General features: G+C 35.2%; 1 protein-coding gene and 2 long non-coding RNA genes across 5 annotated transcripts in view; 1 reads left to right on the forward strand and 2 right to left on the reverse strand.

Moving 5' to 3' along the window:
- LOC127843633 (partitioning defective protein 6-like) overlaps positions 1 to 19,985 on the forward strand; it is an 82,962-nt gene that overhangs the window by 43,937 nt on the left and 19,040 nt on the right. The window lies entirely within an intron of this gene.
- LOC127843647 (uncharacterized) overlaps positions 1 to 19,985 on the reverse strand; it is a 63,502-nt gene that overhangs the window by 15,000 nt on the left and 28,517 nt on the right. The gene's annotated exons all lie outside the window — the stretch shown is intronic.
- Positions 2,906 to 19,675, reverse strand: LOC127843644 (uncharacterized). Its single transcript, XR_008032257.1, has 2 exons — positions 19,571 to 19,675; positions 2,906 to 6,011 (listed from the first exon to the last, which is right to left on the reverse strand). It is a non-coding gene; the product is annotated as an uncharacterized LOC127843644 (long non-coding RNA).

Here is a 19,985-nt window from a genome sequence, read left to right on the forward strand (position 1 = left end):
TACTGCTCCATCATTATCCTACACAACCAATGGCTGAGGGTACCAACACTAGCCTACGCAGCTTATGGCTGAAGGTACGTACTCTTTCCTACCCAACAAATAACTGGGTTTAATCTGACGGTACTTATGCAAAACTGGGATATAATCTGGCGGTACTTATGCAGAACTGCGATATAATTTAACGGTACTTATGCAGAACTTGGATATAATCTGACGGTACTTATGCGGAACTGGGATATAATCTGTCACTCATTCATTCTATACATAGATGGTGACGTCACTACGTTATTGTCACCTCTATACTACGACGCATCACATTCCCCTGGTTTGGGGAATTATGCTTCCGCCAAAGTAGTTCTGCGTATGAATGAAAATGTTAATAATGAAAGAAAAATCGTTTTTTATCGTGTGTTTAAAACGGAATGTTGTTTAAAGAAATGTAATTTAATTATGTTTAAATGTGATTTTGAATCTCTAATAAGACTGATAGCGATGATCACAAGCATGATTACCTGACCTACTTTCGCTTTCACTCGTAAAAGAAGTGCTACCCACAGTTCCTTTCGCGTTAGTACACAGGGCAGTAACTGCTCGAGCAGCAGAGAAGCATTTATTTTTATAATAAGCCATTGAACCCGTAAGCCAATCAAATTTAAGCTTTCAAACGGACGACATAAGCTATCTCTACGGAAACGAAATAGACCGGTGTAGCGTGAATATTGTTTGATCGTGAGATCTGTCACATAAATCGGAAATCTGACGATTTTCATAGTACCCCCGTGAGATTTCTCCGATCAGTCGCCGTGAAAAATGTCAGATTGATGAAAAATAATATTTAACGCAATGTTGTTTCAATTCAACTTAATTTCGCGTTTTAACAGCTTGCAGTTATTTTCGGACATCTTTTTTTCGGACGTTGAACCTAAACACGTTGTTCACAACAAAGATATCAAAACAGTAGTTCTAACACCATGCAAACATTTGAATTTTAAAACGATTTTCGTTTTAAATGTTATATATATCGATGATGTACATGCATTACGTTGTAAAGAAATATGGTAATGCCTAATTTACAGTCATGAGTGTTTCAGTGTTTTAATACAAAGATATAACATTGATTTAAGAAAATATTTTCAGATTATATATATATATTCCAGAAATGTATAATCCCAATCAGTGTTTTTATCATTATTTTAGCTAATTCACATGTACACTCAATTCAGGAAAACTATTGTATTATATTTCACACAATCATAATTACCACTATCATCATTTATTTATTTGTCAATAAGCTTGATTGGTAATTGTCGGTTTGGCTCGGGTAATGCTTTAAAGTACCCCGTGTACTCTTAAGTATACTTTAATGTACCCCCGGTACGCTAAATATACTTAAACGTACCGTCGGTGTGTCTGTCAGTGCAGTCACAAACTTTTCAGGGCTTTATCTCAGAAACTCAATATAAGTTTTCAACATGAAACTTTATGGGTGTATAAATATAGCTGAAGAGAGGTGCCATGCACAAGAACCATAACCCGTCGCTTTCTGAAATAAGAGTTATTGCACTTTGTTGTTTTTGTATGATGTAACTAGTGCTATATCTCAGATACTATACAAGATTTTAACATGAAACTTCATGGGTGTATAATTATCAATGCACAAGAACCATAACCGTATACTTTCTTACATAACGGTTATTTCCCTTTCTTGTTATTGTTTTTTTTATGATGAAACTTTTCAGGGCTATATCTCATTTATAGAACCATGCATAAGAACCATAACCCTTCACTTTCTTAAATAAGAGTTATTGCCCTTTGTTGTTTTTGTATGATGTAACTTTTCAGGGCTATATCCCAGAAACTATTAATACAAGATTTCAACATGAAATTTCATGGGTGTATAATTGTCAATGAGAATAAGTGACATGAACAGTCTGACGTTACTTTTCAGGACTATATCACAGATACTATACACAATTTTAAGATGAAATTAACTGGATGTTAAGATATCATAAGGAGAGGTGTCATGCACAAAATCTATAACCCTACACTGTCTTAAATAAGAGTTATTGCCAATTGTTTTTTTTTTTTTATGCTGTAACTTTTAAATAAGTGGGATAAGGGTACAACCCTTCAAATAAACTTTTCTGTTAGTTCTGCACCCATCAATAATCAAAATTTATTTGGCGGGGGATATTAATTTAACGAATTTGCTTATTATTAGTCTAAACTTTGAAATGGACTTAATATTTTAAGTAGCATTGAGAATATAAGACACAACAGACTCATCAGTCATCAGTATTATGTTAGCATATCTTTAGTCGATTACTGAACTAGGGCAAATATAGTTGAAGTTTATCAGGTGGTCTAAAAGTCCTCACCGCCTAGCAGATAAGTCTACAAAGTATTTTAAAACCGGTTCATGAACATGAAATGATAAGTCATTTCCGCCATCGCGATTATTTATTTTAAGTCAATATGTTTTTGGAATCTTAAGGCACTCATTGAAAAATACATCACTACATAAATAAATATCTAGGTCAATTGTGATTCTGTCAAGCAATGATTATCATATCAATTATTATCTCCAGAGTTATTCTTTTTTTCTTGCACTTATCATAATCTAACCATCTGCATTATTTTTGCCAAACAGGTGGTTTTGCAATCTGAGCACCACAATCATCAATTTTTTTGTGTGGATATAAAGATTTTATAAAATTTATGATTTTAGGACCTTAAGTTTCATTGTGCTGTACTTGTTTAGGAGATGTGTAATACCAACTGGCTACTTCTGTTTTCAGAACTAAAAGGCACAGAAGGATTTTATTAATATTTTGTTGAGTTCTCAGATTAATCGAGCCCAAAGCACTTCCTGCTACAAAAACATATTTTCGAGCAACAACACATATTGATAATATACTCTTGGTTTATTAAGACATCAACAATAAGCAACATGTATGCATGAGCACATGATATAGTAAATATGATTTATATATAAATTAAGAAATGTTTCAGTTGAGAAATGCATTTCTCATTGAATCACATGTTATTAAAACCATCATTTTGAATAGAAATTACACATGCAGTAACAACCAGCTGCAAACAAATTGTTTCTTACATGATTACTTATGCATGTCAAGGATAGGAAATTACACACATAAGGAATGAAATATCCATGTGCAGGTATCAACAGTTGTCTTTGATTTAATCTATCTTGAATAATGCATACTTTTTAACATGAAAATCTCATTTTCCACAAAACACTAAATTAAAAGTAACAGGAAGGTGGTAAAAAATTCATTATTTCAGTTACAAAGCAATGAATTGAAAACTATCGGTACATTCAAGTTATCTGTATAAAACATGGCATCAACTTAAAATCAGTATCAATACATGTATCACCTTAAATCCGCAGATGTTGAGTAAGATTGCCTTTTTAAACAAAAAATTATAATTGCCCTAAAATGAGTGATTTAACAATATACAAAGAACTATCATGAACCATTTTCAACATTTACTTTGTTGTTCTAAAATTTAAATATATATGCAATTTCAAACTATTTATGCAGGTAAACCATGTACACACAAAATTTTAGTACTCATCTTTACCCTTTTTTTTTATCCCCATGTTTTTTTAAAAGCGTGGGGATATTGTGTTTAGCTCCGCCGTCTGTCTATCTGTCCGTCCTGGACACTATTATCTCCTACACTATTAGCACTAGAACCTTGAAACTTACACACATGGTAGCTATGAGCATATATACGACGGTGACAGCGACGGAATTTTGATCTGACCCCTTGGCCAAAAGTTATTGGGGTCAGGGTGGGGCCGGGTCAGTGATTTTCCTGCGACCCCGATTCGAAAAAGGCTCATAACTACTGTGTCCCTTCAGATATTGCTTTCATATTTGGTATGCATGTGTATCTAGACACCACCTATCCATTCGCATACAATTTTTTACCCTTGACCTTCAACTTTGGGTCAGTTTTAAGGTTTCGAAATCTGTGACCGCGATTCGAAAAAGGCTCATAACTACTGTGTCCCTTCAGATATTGCTTTCATATTTGGTATGTATGTATATCTAGACAACACCTATCCATGCGCAAACAATTTTTTTACCCCTATGACCTTGAACTTGGGGTCGGTTTTCAGGTTTCGAAATCTGCGACCGCGATTTAGAAAAAGGCTCATAACTACTGTGTCCCTTCAGATATTGCTTTTATATTTGGTATGCATGTGTATCTGAACAACACCTTTCCATGCGCATGAAAATTTTTATCCCTGTGACCTTGACTTTGAACTTTGGGCCAGTTTTAAGGTTTTGAAATCTGTGACCGCGATTCGAAAAAGGCTCATAACTACTGTGTCCCTTCAGATATTGCTGTCATATTTGGTATGTATGTGTATCTAGACAACATCTTTTCATGCGCATACAATTTTGAACATGCTACCTTGATCTTGAACTTGAGGTCAGCGTTCAGGTTTCTGAATCTGCGACCGCAATTCGAAAAAGGCTCATAACTACTGTGTCCCTTCAGATATTGGTATAATATTTGCTATGCATGTGTATCTGAACAACACCTTACCATGCGCATACAATTTTTGATCCCTGTGACCTTGACCTTGAACTTTAGGCCAGTGTTTAGGTTTCGAAATCTGCAAACACGATTCGAAAAAGGCTCATACCTACTGTGTACCTTCAGATATTGCTTTCATATTTGGTATGCATGTGTATCTGGACAAGACCTTTCCATGCGCATTAAAAAGTTTTGACCCCTGTGACCTTGACCTTGAACTTAAGGTCCGCGTTTAAATTTTGAAATCTATTAAGTGGTTATCTACCCAATCAGAAGAAGTGCAAGCATTTTCATCGGACAAAGGAATTATTCAACAATGAAGCTTGTGTATTGAAAACATATGTAGAGTTACACAGTAGTGGCGCAGAGATGTATTTAGTAGTCAATTATTTGTGTTTATTCATCTGTGAAATGGTTTAGCTCATCCATCTAATGTTTATACAAGGGATTATAAAATATTGGTGCAAAGGGACACCTGTATTTTAGAGAAGAGATAGAATGCAGTCAAGCATAAAAAGCATGAGAAACTCATGGAATAGCGCCTCAAGAATCTATAAAAGGGCTGAAACTTTCAATTTGTTCAATCACACTTTTAGACTCATTATGAAAATCTTTCAAAATGTTCAAGTGTGAAAAATGTGACAAACAATTTAAAGCAAAAAGGACTCTTGAACAGGCACATCAATGACAGACATGAAATTTAACATTTTCATTGTTGTGTACAAGATTGCGATATAAAATTTCTGAGACGCTACTATTTAGTCAACCATTTAACCTCAAAACATAACTTTTCCAAAGCAGAAGCATGAAGATTGGCTATAACAGAGCAAGTTCAGCCATCTCATTCCAATGAGGATGATATGTACATAATGTACGTCAGTGAAGTTGATTCAGTATTAGATTTTTTAGGAGAGCAGGATGAGGACCTAAATCCAAGTGAATTTTACTCTTGTATTAAGGACTTCGATTTTAACATTTTCACCGCCACCAGAATCAACAAAGCCTCGACTATGCATGGCCCCATTACCAAACCTAGGGCGCCCCTGGGTCAAACATGCGGTGTGGGGTCCGGGATACTCGTCGGCCTCTGCCGCGCCATTTCTAGTTTTAATTTTAAATTGTAGTTGACCTTGATTTATTTTTAAAGCCTGGTTTCAATACATCAACTATATTGTGCAATACAAACATCACACACAAAGCTATCTTGGGATGTAGGTTGTGAGACGCAGACCTCATGCAGCCATCGTTTGCAAACGTCAGATGATATCCATTTTAATGCCGTGCGGGTCTTTACAGTGGAGTGAACGAGTCGCACAGATATGTTTGCCGCACTCCATGAATCAGAAGTCTGTGTTTCACGACTAGTCTCGATAAACTGAAACATGGGCCTGTCGCAACATTGTGGGATGCTTTTTCCTGACCAAACATTCGGCAGTCTGGAAATAAAGTAAAAGTCATTCATACATAACGTAAAAAACAACAACATTTGTTTGCAATAAGAAAAGCATTATATTCACTAGATTAAGTGTTCACAAAAAATACTATTTCTGAAAATAAAATTGCAAGAAAGATAGTTTGACAGTGAAAAGTATTCATGTTTTATGCATCATAAATATACAATCACATTAAGACACAAAAAAACTACTTTTTATACAAAATAATATAATGGAGCAAAGAGAATGCTGTATTTCATTATATGACACATTAATAAATTAAAATATGAGTAATCTTCTTGTTTAACCTAATTTTCAGGGTTATTTGACAAAAGTGGGACTCTATAACACAGTTTGAAATATCATGACCTTTATAAATTAAAGGAAAATGCAAGGCTCTAAAAACCAATGCACCAACAGAAAGGTACGATGATTATATTCTACATTCTCCCATTATTTTGTTGAATAAAAGTTAATGAAGATCTTTACTAAGCAATCTAGAGCTTTGTCACAGGCGTGATGTATACCCCCACGTGCCGCATTGACACAGTCTATTTTGCATGCTGTCTTTACAAAACAAGAGAATTAAATTTATGGCGATTTTTTAGAATTATAATGCCATTATCATTTATGGCCATTTCGACTTTTGAAATCTTGAATTCTTTCGCATGACATGCCGTCCAAATTTATGGCCATTTTTTTACTTGTGAACTCCAAGTGTGACCTAGACCTTGGAGTTATCGACATAATTCTTTCGCATGACACATCGTCCAATGACTGTGAACAAATGTACCAGGTTTTTTTAAAATCTCACAATAAATGACATAGTAATGGCCCGGACAAGATCATTTATGGCCATTTTTGACCTTTGAACTCACTGTGTGAACTTGACGTTGCAGATATCGACGTAATTCTTTCGCGCGACACACCGTCCAATAATGGTGAACAAATGTGCCAAATGATTTTAAAATCTCACAATGAACAACATAGTTATGGTCCGGACAAGCTCATTTATGGCCATTTTTTTACCTTTGAATTCATGTTTTAAAGGCTTCATTTCCATCCCTTAGATACTGATGAGCAGCAAACAGCATAAAACCTGAACAGTCCGCAAGTGACTCGAGTTACTCGCAAGCTGTTCTAGTTTATGCTGTTTGCACACAGCCATTTTCACTATGCTTCTGAGTGGGAAAGGGTAAAATAATTTATCTCCATCCTAAAAGAAATGTACTTTAAAATGTACTTTACAACACACATGAAGTAAACATTGGACTTTCATAAAATGAAAGTAAGCGATTGAAACAACAGCATGTGGTTGGTTGATAGTTGCCAGGATAAAGCATTAGACATCCTTCTTTAACATCAACAGGCACTAAATGTTTATGTTACCCCAGTTCAAACAAATCTTAAGTTTGCTGATGACATAACCAAGCCATATCAATACATCCCAAGAGTGCAGTATAGACATAGAAACCTATCAAGTCAAAGAATGGAAGGTGATAGATAAATGAAGCCAAAACAGAATCCAGACAAACAAATTGTAATTAATCCAAAGAATAAAATTAGCAAAATGATCTAAGAATTAACCCAAAGGATAAGAAATGAAGCCAAAGACTACTAAGCTTACAGATTTAAGAAAACAAATGAGGAATCCGGCTATGTACATTAATAAAGTATATAGCATAAACAAGAAATTCAGTAAGACAGTAAAAAAACATAATAATACATAATCCAGTCAAATAATATGGGAATTCAGACAAAAAGGACGGATTTTAGATTCCATTGAAAGAATAGGGAATCCAATCCATGAATCCACTTAATAAGAAATCAAGTCAAAGATTAATAAAACCAGCTAGGAGTCACAGAATATGAAATACAGAATACAGTCAAAATTGCTAAATTGTATGAGAAATCAAGTCAAAGAATAAAGAATCCAGTCACAGAATAAGAAATACAATCTTGCCAAATAATGAGAAATCAAGTAAAAGAATACACACAATTAAGTGTCATTCAATAAGAATCCAACCAAAGAAAACAGAAAACAAACTGGCAAAGGATTAATGTAAACTACAACATTTACACTACTGGCATACTATACAAATTAACACAAACATCAATACCTATACTATCATAACCCAATCATTATACAAAGTAATGATAGAGTCAATAATGCAATACTTCAATGGAAATTGTGACAGGGTCATTGTATTATTGTCATAAACCTGCATAGCTGGGTTATACAAACCTCTGCTGGGTCATGATACGCCTTTGAAAAAGTGGTTGATGGTTTGTTTGACTCTTTCAGTGCTGGAACCAAATTTTGAAGGCCTTTGCAAACAGTTTGGATCCAGATGAGACGCCACAAAACGTGGCGTCTCACCAGGATCCAAACTGTTTGCTATTTTGATAGTATTTTTTGAAAAAAATCAAAGAAAATGCTAATTTAAGAAATTAAGCAGACAACATTTTAGCAGACGACAAATTTCCCAGCATGCAAAGGGTTGATCTTAAGTGTGTCATTTGCTTGATGGGACACCTTGCTAATATAAGACCTTTCATACATAAATTAATTACGGTTGGAAATAGAATAATTATCTAATTAGCGCTGACATATGATGCTCTCACATGCTAATCCCCAATTAGACAGGGTAGCGCATCAGTTTGGTTAGCTGATGAAGGCTATTTGTTGATGTAATGTTCTCAATCAAATAGTCATTACCCATTTATGCCAAGTGAACTCTCCCATCCTTCTAGATTGGATCAATTTATTTCCAAAATTAGGGATGTCTAGTATATTTATTTCTATATTTAGAATATATCTTACAGAAATTCCTTAAAGCAAACAGCGCAGACCCAGATGAGATGCCGCATCATGCGGCATCTCATCGGGGTCTACGCTGTTTGCAAAGTCCTTTTTTTCAGGACGCTAGGCATAAATGGGTTAAAATTTTGTGTCATTGACCTATAAAAAATATGTTTGATATTTGAGAAATTATAATAAACAAAAGTTATGTGTTTGTAGGGTATATATTTAATTTAATGTGATTGACCTAGAATATGTTTTAACATTTGTTCGGTAGAATTGCGTTTTAAATTTGATATATTTGTATCATGTTTTGATGTATGATATATATTTGACGGTCGGCTACAAATGAATGGATAATAAGATATGATATGTTAAGAATTTCATTTATTTGAAAACGTTGAATAAATTAAAAGTTGCATAAATTTCATATATATAACAGATGGTTGCAACTGAATGTCTGATGATGGAGTTGTATGGATTGGTGAATTTTAGCTTATGCAATTTTATACCACTATGACATTCTTTACGGCCATTATGAATGCTGATTTTGAGGGGAATAATGAAAAGTGAGATGTTTGAGACTGCTGAGATAACTGATCACTATATCAGGGTTACAAATTGAAATGAAGTTCACACTGTATGGTTTCTATGTAGTAAGAGAAGCATTAAAATTTGAGTCGCGTTTTGGGAAAACTGGGCTTTGAGCATGTGCATATAGTCTTGTCCCAGAGCATGTGCGTATAGTCTTGTCCCAGATTATGGTTTGAGGGTTGGGTTGGAGCGTCCTCATGTGCGTATAGTCTTGTCCCAGATTATGGTTTGAGGGTTGGGTTGGAGCGTCCTCATGTGAGTATAGTCTTGTCCCAGATTATGGTTTGAGGATCGGGTTGGAGCGTCCTCATGTGTGTCTAGTCTTGTCCCAGATTATGGTTTGAGGGTCGGGTTGGAGCGTCCTCATGTGAGTATAGTCTTGTCCCAGATTATGGTTTGAGGGTTGGGTTGGAGCGTCCTTATGTGCGTATAGTCTTGTCCCAGATTATGGTTTGAGGGTTGGGTTGGAGCGTCCTCATGTGAGTATAGTCTTGTCCCAGATTATGGTTTGAGTGTTGGGTTGGAGCGTCCTCATGTGCGTATAGTCTTGTCCCAGATTATGGTTTGAGGGTTGGGTTGGAGCGTCCTCTTGTGCTTCTAGTCTCAAGTGAGCTAAAAATATATCATGCAACGTTTTATCAGGCAGATATCAATGTGGTGGTATGATAAATTCTAATACACTGTGCTTTATGACTAAAATATCAGTAAATTACACATAGTTTGCATAGCATCTTGTTGAGATTTTTTCAAATCATATTATAAGTTAACAAATTGAATCTCAGCTCAGATATCCTTAGTTTGACCTATTAACAATTTTTCGACTCTTCGATGCCATCTGATCACAAGAAAAATCTGATTATTGAAAATAAAACATGTCCATTTTAGTGAAATAAGGGCTACACAGACCAAAAAATTGTCCTAAATTAAAAAAAAACCATTCTCTTTTTCAACACAGGTTTCAAGGTTATATGAAAACATACTTTTATTCATATTTCCTGGTTTAGCATTTGCAATAAGTACACTGAATACAAACAAAACAGAAAATTAAGAGTATTATATCAAGATTTCTTTGTCCATTATAGAAAGGCATTACAGAAATAATACCGGTACATGTTTGTTTCTGTCTTTTCTCATCAAGATCGTTTTTTGTATACAGAGGGTAAACAGAATAGAGCTATCACTACAGGTGATACAAACATACCCTGCAATACCAAATACACAAATATAGACAAACAAGTTTCATTGTGACTATAAACTATGTGAAAAGTGATATTTCATTTGAATGTGACATTTTTAAGATGCTATCCCGCTTTTAATGATATACAAGGCGCCTACCAGGCTACTGAACACCTGAATATATGCTATCCAACTGAAATAAATCCACCTATCCTAAACGAATTAACATAATTGATGTGGTATGTGATATCAAAATTATATGACAGAGTTGTTAATGGTATCATATTAACACCAAAAAAAAATTATTTTTTAATTCACCACATGACATCGCAGTAAAGTTTTATTCGACTGAAAAGAGATTATAGCTGATATGGTTACGAAATGTTAAATTTTTATATCATTATAAATGTAAATTTAGTTACCACGGGAATATCATGTTTCTCTTGTATGATAAATACCCTGCTTTGGAATTTGTTAATTCCATCTTTCAATTGAATCACATAAAATGAAATGAAATACATAACAAAATATTAAGAAAAAAGCAAGTGTTATACAGAGGATAAAACCCCTTTCCATAAACCCCTTTAAAAAGCTATGTGCACTAATAAGGTAAAGTAATTATTACTTGGCATACAGGATGTAAACACTGAAAAGGGGTGTAAACAAACCAGAGCTGTCCAAGCCATCTTGTGACCTTGACTGGTCCCATCAAGCTTTTTTATTACTGCCATTAAGTTAGCATAAATGTAAAATTGTATTCAGTCCATTTTTGGTGGACAACTTTATGCTTTGGATTAAGTCTGATGTTTCCTTATTCAGCCATTTCTCAAACAAGTGAATAAAAAGGAATATGAAATACACGTACAATAAACTATAACACTGACAAGTTGACATGAACACGCTATTATTATGCAAATCACATAAAACTGGTTACTTAGCTGAAATTGCATGTTGAAATGGAATTTGTTTAAATTAGCAATAACACATGATCTATCTGACATCAAAATATATCATTTTGCAAACCTGAAAATAATACGCTGTAATTATTATTAGGGAGACATGCCTTATGCGTGACCATTTTAAGTTTCGCCAAGCTGTATAATGCTCAAATATGACAACTGACATCTAAGTGTTACCTTAACCTTTAAGGGAACATGAAAGAGGTTTCTACATGTAACTGTTAAACACATTTGGCAAGTTATTTAAGAAGTGCATAATTACTATTGAAGTATCAGTTTGGATTGACCATTGACCTTTTAGTCTGACTTTGAGCCGGGAACATGGGTCTTAACACAAACTGGTGAACATTTGTTGTCAGTTATTGCTCCATTAATGACAAAGTAACAGTTTGGACAAATTTTACCTTCGACCTGTAAGTGTTGCCCTTGACATTTAAGTAAGGTAGACAGGTGTTACATGTTAAACACCGCCTCCTAATGATGGTCTTTTTGTAATTATTAATTTTAAATTGCATGCTGAATGATGTGCTGAATGATGTAGTTACTGTCTGTACAAACCCGAACACACACATACATACAGTAACAGACACACAAATGTGCACTCATACACTCAACCATTTTTACAAATAATTATCATTGTTTCTGAAGATGTCTCAAATAAAAAAGAAAAGAAAGATATGTCAAAGACATTACCCACGTAAACCATCTATTGCTTTGTCAGAGGCTTTGCAAATCTGCCATGGTTTAGTGCATGTGCAAATAATTCAGGAACATTTACATAACTTCGATTGAAAATTGTGTCATTTTACACTACATTAGTGGTAATTACATATTTTAAATCAAGCACTTAACAAATTTAGAAATAGTTCACTTCACAGACAATTGGTATGAACAGTTAAAACTGCCATATTCCACCCTACTGGGGGCATACAAACAAAAATTGCACTGGGGGTTCAAAACCCAGGACAAAAGAAGCAAATACTAAAACATAACCACTAGACTTGCCTGCCCTGAGGGTTCAATACCCAGGACAACAAGGAGCAAATACTAAACATACGGAATCCTGATAGTGCCATATATAATCTTGCACTTCTTTCATCAAGGGCGAAACTAGAAACACGAAGCGATACTTGATATTTTTCTTGACAGTCGCGGCGACCCACGATATTTTTCTTAAAAGTCGCGGCGACGCACAATATTTTTCTTGACAGTCGCGGCGACGCATGATATATTTAATTCTATATATCGACCTTGTGTAGGTGATGATGATGTGGTCGATCTGGTTCTGGTCCTGCTGTCCTGGTGATGTCCATGTAAGTTTGTGGATCTCCTTGTGCTGCGAACAGGGTCCCTCATATGACCAAGTCGTTCTGTTGGCAGAATTGACTAGTCTCTCCCTGTTGTTGTGATCCACATCCACTCCATGTCTTCCCATGGTCCTCCTTTTGTCTTTGTTGTCGCAGCAAACCTTAGCATTGAAGTCGCCGAGCAACATCAGCATGTCGTGTTGGGGGATGTCCTTCTTGACAGTCGCGGCGACCCACAATATTTTTCTTAAAAGTCGCGGCGACGCACAATATTTTCTTGACAGTTGCGGCAACGCATGATATATTTAATACGATATATCGACCTTGTGTAGGTGATGATGATGTGGTCGATCTGGTTCTGGGTCCTGCTGTCTGGTGATGTCCATGTAAGTTTGTGGATCTCCTTGTGCGCGAACAGGGTCCCTCCTATGACCAAGTCGTTCTGTTGGCAGAATTGACTAATCTCTCCCCGTTGTTGGTGATCACAATCCACTCCATGTCTTCCCATGGTCCTCTTTTTGTCTTTGTTGTCGCAGCAACCTTAGCATTGAAGTCGCCGAGCAACATCAGCATGTCGTGTTGGGGGTTGTCCCTTGAAACACTTTGAAGGCGTCGTAGAATGCATTCTTGTCCTCTTTCTTCTGCGTCGTCTTCTTCATATATAGAAACTTAATAGCATTGATTTTAAAGGTTTTGTAAGTATGATTTAAATTACAGTAATTAAACAATTGCAATATCAAAGCTACTAATTCACAAAAATCTGACATGCAAATTGCACATAAAGTTATACAAATAAAATGTTGATAAGTTTTCCAATTCTTATAGGAATGGGTTAAATAAACCATTGGCTAATTTGCTTAAATATCATATTGAACATTATTCAGCTTAAAGGAAACATAATAAAACAAGAAACCGTCGGAGACCGGTGAATCAATGCTCCCCAAAGGTTTTTTTTGTCACAATATTGCACTATATATTCAGATAAAAGGAAACGTCTTGAGGGCACAGTAGTTGGGGGGACGATAATTGCTTTATAGAAAATTTCAAAGGGCGATAACTCTGTGAATATACATCCGACCAGACCCCGCTAATAATACGCACATCTCTTCTTGGTAGTGAAGCTTCCCATAAAGTTTCATTGAATTACGGTCATTAGTTGCTGAGAAAATAGCCCGGACAAGAATTGCACTATATGTACAGTAATGAAAATTTCAAAGGGCCATAACTCTGTGAAAAATCATCCGACCAGAACCCGCTGATAATATGCACATCTCCTCTTGGTAGTGAAAACTTCCCATAAAGTTTCATTGAATTCCGGTCATGAGTTGCTGAGAAATAGCCCGGACAAAAATTGTGCACGGACGGACACACAGACGAACAGAAGAAGCGGCGACAATATGCTCCCCCCAAAATAAATTTTGGGGGGAGCATAAAAAATGTTTGTGGGATATTTGAGCATGTCTATTTCACACAAAGGAATCTTCTTTAGGTGTAAAATATCTCATTTGTTGAGCTATTCAAAATCCTGTGGGGGAATATTGAAATAGTTTTAAAACATTATACAAACTGGTTGGACCATAGAACATTATTTTGTTCCCCATAAAGCTGTTGAAATGTTTCTGAACTAAAGGATTACAGTAGCTTAAGGGGTATACATGTAATAACGCTGTTTTTAATTTACTATAAACCTTATTTAAGCAATACATATTCTCTCTTTTCAAGCAGAAATTTATAATGAAACATTGTTATATTTATGAATTTTTTTAGACAAGATTGAAAAAATGCCCTTTATCACTCACCTGGGTAATGGGGCATGGCCAAAATTTACCCCGGGGGCATGTTTTCAACAGTTTTTTTTCTCAAAAAGCCAAAATCTGAGGCCTACACCATTCATCAGAAGTGTAAAGAGTACAATGCATTATGGGACACAACTTTCATTGGACGAGCAAATTTTATTAGATTAAATGCAATACGATCATGTACAAATAATGTTTTATTGTGTCATACAAATTATGAAAAAAAAAGTGCTTCCTGGGGGACTTTCTGATAACCGTAACGGGGTAAAATGAAAATGAATATCTGTTAACAGTTACACTGCGTTAGCATGTATATAAATCATCTTCATAATTTCATTTATTTTTCTTACACATACAGCTCTGATAGGGAATACATGTAATAAACACTGACTCTTTAGTTTTTCACAACTTTATTGGCATTACACAACCGATAAACACCAATTAGCTGTCGAAAGTGGTTTAACCTCTACACAGTTAAAAATCTAAAATTGGTGAAACGGACAAATAAAGCAATGAAGCTGTGATCGTCGCTATCTTTGTACCGGATTGCTGAATTTTGAATTTTCAGATTGTCAGTTTGCGAAGTCATTTTTTTGCCATTTCCCCCATCGGTCCGAATATTTATTATTTCGGTTATTTACAATGTATCCTAGTTTGCGGAATGCATATTTCCAATTCCCATGTTGCCGACTCCTTTTTCATCGTGAAACAGGTGAATGACGGCCAAACACGCGGTAAGTAGCGTGTCCATCACCCGGGAAGTGTCACCCATCGAGAAAAAAGACACTGCTGACGGCTTTTTGTTTAAGTACACTGTGTCTGTACTGTAGTCAGGCAAATATAAAATATGGGCTCTCAGTTGTAGTGACAGCCATTTTGTAAAAATGTTTTTTGTCACTTGACCTTGACCTTTGACCTAGTGACCTGAAAATCAATAGGGGGTCATCTGCGAGTCATGATCAATGTACCTATGAAGTTTCAATGATCCTAGCCATAAGCTTTCTTGAGTGATCATTGGGAAACCACTTTACTATTTCGAGTCACTGTGACCTTGACCTTTGACCTAGTGACCTCAAAATCAATAGGGGTCATCTGCCAGTCATGATCAATGTACCTATCAAGTTTCATGATCCTAGGCATAAGCTTCTTGAGTAATCATCCGGAAACCATTTTACTATTTCGGGTCACCGTGACCTTGACCTTTGACCGAGTGACCTCAAAATCAATAGGGGTCATCTGCGAGTCATGATCAATCTACCTATGAAGTTTCATGATCCTAGGCCTAAGCATTCTTGAGTTATCATCAGGAAAGCACCTGGTGGACGGACCAACGGACCGACAGACCTACAGACCGACCGACATGTGCAAAGCAATATACCTCCTCTTCTTCGAAGGGGGGCATAAATATGAAATGACATTGAAATCCTTCTAGGAATGCACAAATTACAGAGATGATACTAATTTCATACAGAATACTCACACACATACACACACAAGAACTCAGAATTAGAGGTAAGGTGTGACTAAAATATGCCCTCCTCAATAATGGCCAAATGTTCGAACAAGTTCGTTAAATTGCTGATCACCAGTGGATTTTAAATTGAAAGTTTCAGCTATGGTTCTCATATTGCAGCCATTACTAGTCAAAGGCTTCGAGTGATTTGGAAGGTATGATATGAAAGAAATTCAATTTATTGTAGATCTTTTTCAAATTGCCTGACACTACACTCACACAAAGAAATTTGCGGAGCGATTATATCTTATAAATATATTACAATGTTCAGGTATTCAATGGGTAGGGTAATCTGATTATACGAGCTATTGAAGCATGGGTACTGAATAATTTTTTAATGTCATAATTGGACCAAAGAACATTTTTAAGGCATAGCATGTCCATTATAATTATTTAAGAGTGTTATCAATTCAAGTCATCAAATAAGCAATGTCAAGTTTGTGCCATTAGTATTGTCAGAGAGAAATATGTTAATAGATCTGTTATTCAGCTTTAAAAATGTATTTCACATTCCAATAAATCTAAGTTAAATTTTATACTCCATGTACATTTCTGTTTTGCAAAATTATTGTAAAGCTATTGGTTGGTCACAAGTGATACATTATCTTGTGCTTCTAAATTTTAATTTTATAATCATACATGTACTTCACATATTTATACATAAACCATAAACTGCAATAATGGGGTTAGACTTTACCATGGTTTTAGATAGAGTTTACCTGTCCGAATATTGCTGATCTAACAGTAAGTGGTTATTTGTTGGAAGAAAGTGTCAAGACAAGGAAAATAAATGAATGCCAGAATTTGTGTATGGATATCAGTATGTAATATCTGAATACTATAATGATAACTATATAAATCAGTTTTGATAGCCGAGATATTAGTCTTGTTTGTATATTCTTTTAGCAAAGATCTTTAATAAGTAATAAGTCATATATAATAACTGTATATTCAAAACAAGAGGGCCATGATAGCCCTGTATCGCTCCACTGTTTTTTCTTTGCGAAAAAAAAACGTGCAATGCGCATGGGTTGAAATGTACTCAAGCATGTGACTTTCTCTTTCTATCCCTCGTCCCACTGGGGGTTAAAGTTGGAAGGGTGAGCATTTTTATAAATGGAAAAAGTTACTAGCGTGTTAACTAACAGACTTAAAAGCCGGGAATTGTTGCACAGGTCCTTTGCTTATAACGTAGGTACATTTATCTCTCCAAAAGATATTGTCGTTCTTTCTATTTCACATATTTTTAGACGCCGACGATCAAATCTACGCATTTGATTTGAAACAGATTCTCAAGACCCATAGGAATGAAATGCCTTAAACCTTTACCAAACGACACATTTTGGACTTTCCCAATTTGAAAGAGGTTGCAGATGTCAATTAAATTAAAATGGAATATGAAGGAAATGATCAGGTAGGGTAGAAATAATTGTGATAAAAGGAGAAATTGCTCATCAACCCACACATCCCTTAGACCAACAGGCCTGAGAATATTATGATAATCTAAAGATTATTTCTTTATATTTATAAATGTTTTTAATTAAGTAATACATTTGACTTCTAAGATCAATTCATAACTTATATTAAGAAAATTATAAAATGGTCAGAAATATATATGGATTGTTGAGCAATTGACAATCATATCCACAATTCATGAGTCACGATTCACAAATGGAACAATGAATCATTAGTTATTAAAAAGCAGCATATACGATAGTTAAGAACATTGCACTTCATTAATTTCAACACCTTCTCTTGGATACAAAGTTTGAGTTTACCTTGCAGTATCATATATTGACTTTTCTTGAAATAATTATGTTCATGGAAGTTGTGTTTTTAAAATCAATAATATATTATTAAACTGGTTTTAACACTACAAAAAAAGACATGAAATTAACATGTCATCCAAAATATTTTCATCCAGATATATGGTCACTTTCAACATATTTAAATAAAACCCGACTTTTTTTCAGTTTGTAAGAAAAACATTCATAACACATATGTTCTTACTTCAATGCCTTTGTAAGCAGTCACCATCTGACCTAAAATGGCACTAAATTACAGGGTTTTATCTCATGTTTACAAGATGTTGATGTTGTTGTTGGTCACAGCCAAACGGCCGCAGTAATCTCCACTGGTAAACGTCATATGTTCAGTTTGTGACGGGCCGGGGGTGCGGGGCCTCAAATTTGAGCCCAGGGAAATAATTTGAACAAATTTGGTAGAGGACTATTAGATATCACTACATACCAAATTTAGTAGCCCTAGGCTCTATAATTAAGAACAAGAAGATTTTTAAAGTTTGCACACAATAGGCCTTATTTAAGCATATGTTCATTTTGTGACCCCTGGAGCAAGGTCAAATTTGTTCCCAGGGGCATAATTTGAACAAACTAGGTAGAGAACTATTATATGTCACTACCTACCGAATTTAGTAGAAATAGGTCCAATGGTTATGGACAAGAAGATTTTTATAGTTTGCACAAATGGGCCCAATATAAGCATATGTTCAATTTTGTGACCCCTGGGGAACGGTCAAATTTGATCCCAGGGGCTTAATTTGAACAAACTTGGTAGAGGACCATAAGATGTCATTACATACCAAATTTGGTAGCCCTATGCCATACGGTTAGGACAAGAAGATTTTTAAAGTTTGCACACAAAATAGGCCTTATATAAGCAAATTTTCGATTTTTGACACCCCCAGGGCAGGGTCAAATTTGACCCCAGGGGCATAATTTGAACAAACTTGGTAGAGGACTATTAGATGTCACTACATACCAATTTGGTAGCCCTAGGCCCAATGGTTATGGATGTAAAGATTTTTAAAGTTTTCACAAAATAGGCTTATATAATAAGCAAATTTTCAATTTTTTGACCCCCCAAGGCAGGGTCAAATTTGAGTCATGTTGGTAAAGAAGTATGCACAATATTAAAGCAATATGTCAAGGGACATAGGAAATATTTGGGGTGGTTCGCAAACTTTTACATAGAGTTATTATAATATGCATATTCTAAGTGGAAAAAAGGCCATTATTCTTATAAAATGATTGATACAGTTGTCTGCTCTTGTTTGTAAGTTGGGGTCATGTTGGTAAAGAAGTATGCAAAATATTTAAGAAATTTGTCAAGGACATAGGAAATATTTGGGGTAGTACGCAAACTTTAACATTTGCACGCTTACGCTTACGGGAAGCCGATCCCGGGTTGAGTAGGATAGCTCCACTATATATTTCATATACAATAGACAAGCTAAAAATTAATGTCTTCTAGTGCATCTGGGGCATCACCAGCCTTACCAGCTGTTTCACAAGAAAGAGAGCAATCCTTTGTCACAACTTCCATAACTTGTCCGCGTTGAAGTTTTACAAGAATGGTTGAATATGAGCACCAAATATTTTCTCTCCCAAGTACCTTGGTATGTTTTGCTGGTTGTGTGCATGTTGCAATGTTGGTGGAACTCTGGTTGAGCCAAGTTCTGGACCACTGTTACCGTCATATCTTCTAATGGTGAATCATGGCATCATCTCCTGCATCACAAAATCGAAAGCTTAATCAAACATCAATCTACATAACTGTCCAGTGTCCATCTAATTATTGTATTCAGAAAATGATTCATAAGACATGCTTGCCAAGAATTGTATGTTAGAGAACTCATTTTGATGAAATAAAGAGTTTTGGGAGGTTAATTCTTATTTTCAAAACCCTAATTGGATTTTTGATAAATGAAGTGTGTATCAGTCCCTCCTACTTTATGATAACTCAATTGTATGTCAAGTCTCACTTTTATAATAATAAAATAAGTTTTGTGTTAAGTCCTCATTTTGAT

The sequence above is a fragment of the Dreissena polymorpha genome, chromosome 9 (genome assembly GCF_020536995.1).
Source record: "Dreissena polymorpha isolate Duluth1 chromosome 9, UMN_Dpol_1.0, whole genome shotgun sequence".
NCBI classification, from domain to species: Eukaryota; Metazoa; Mollusca; class Bivalvia; order Myida; family Dreissenidae; genus Dreissena; species Dreissena polymorpha.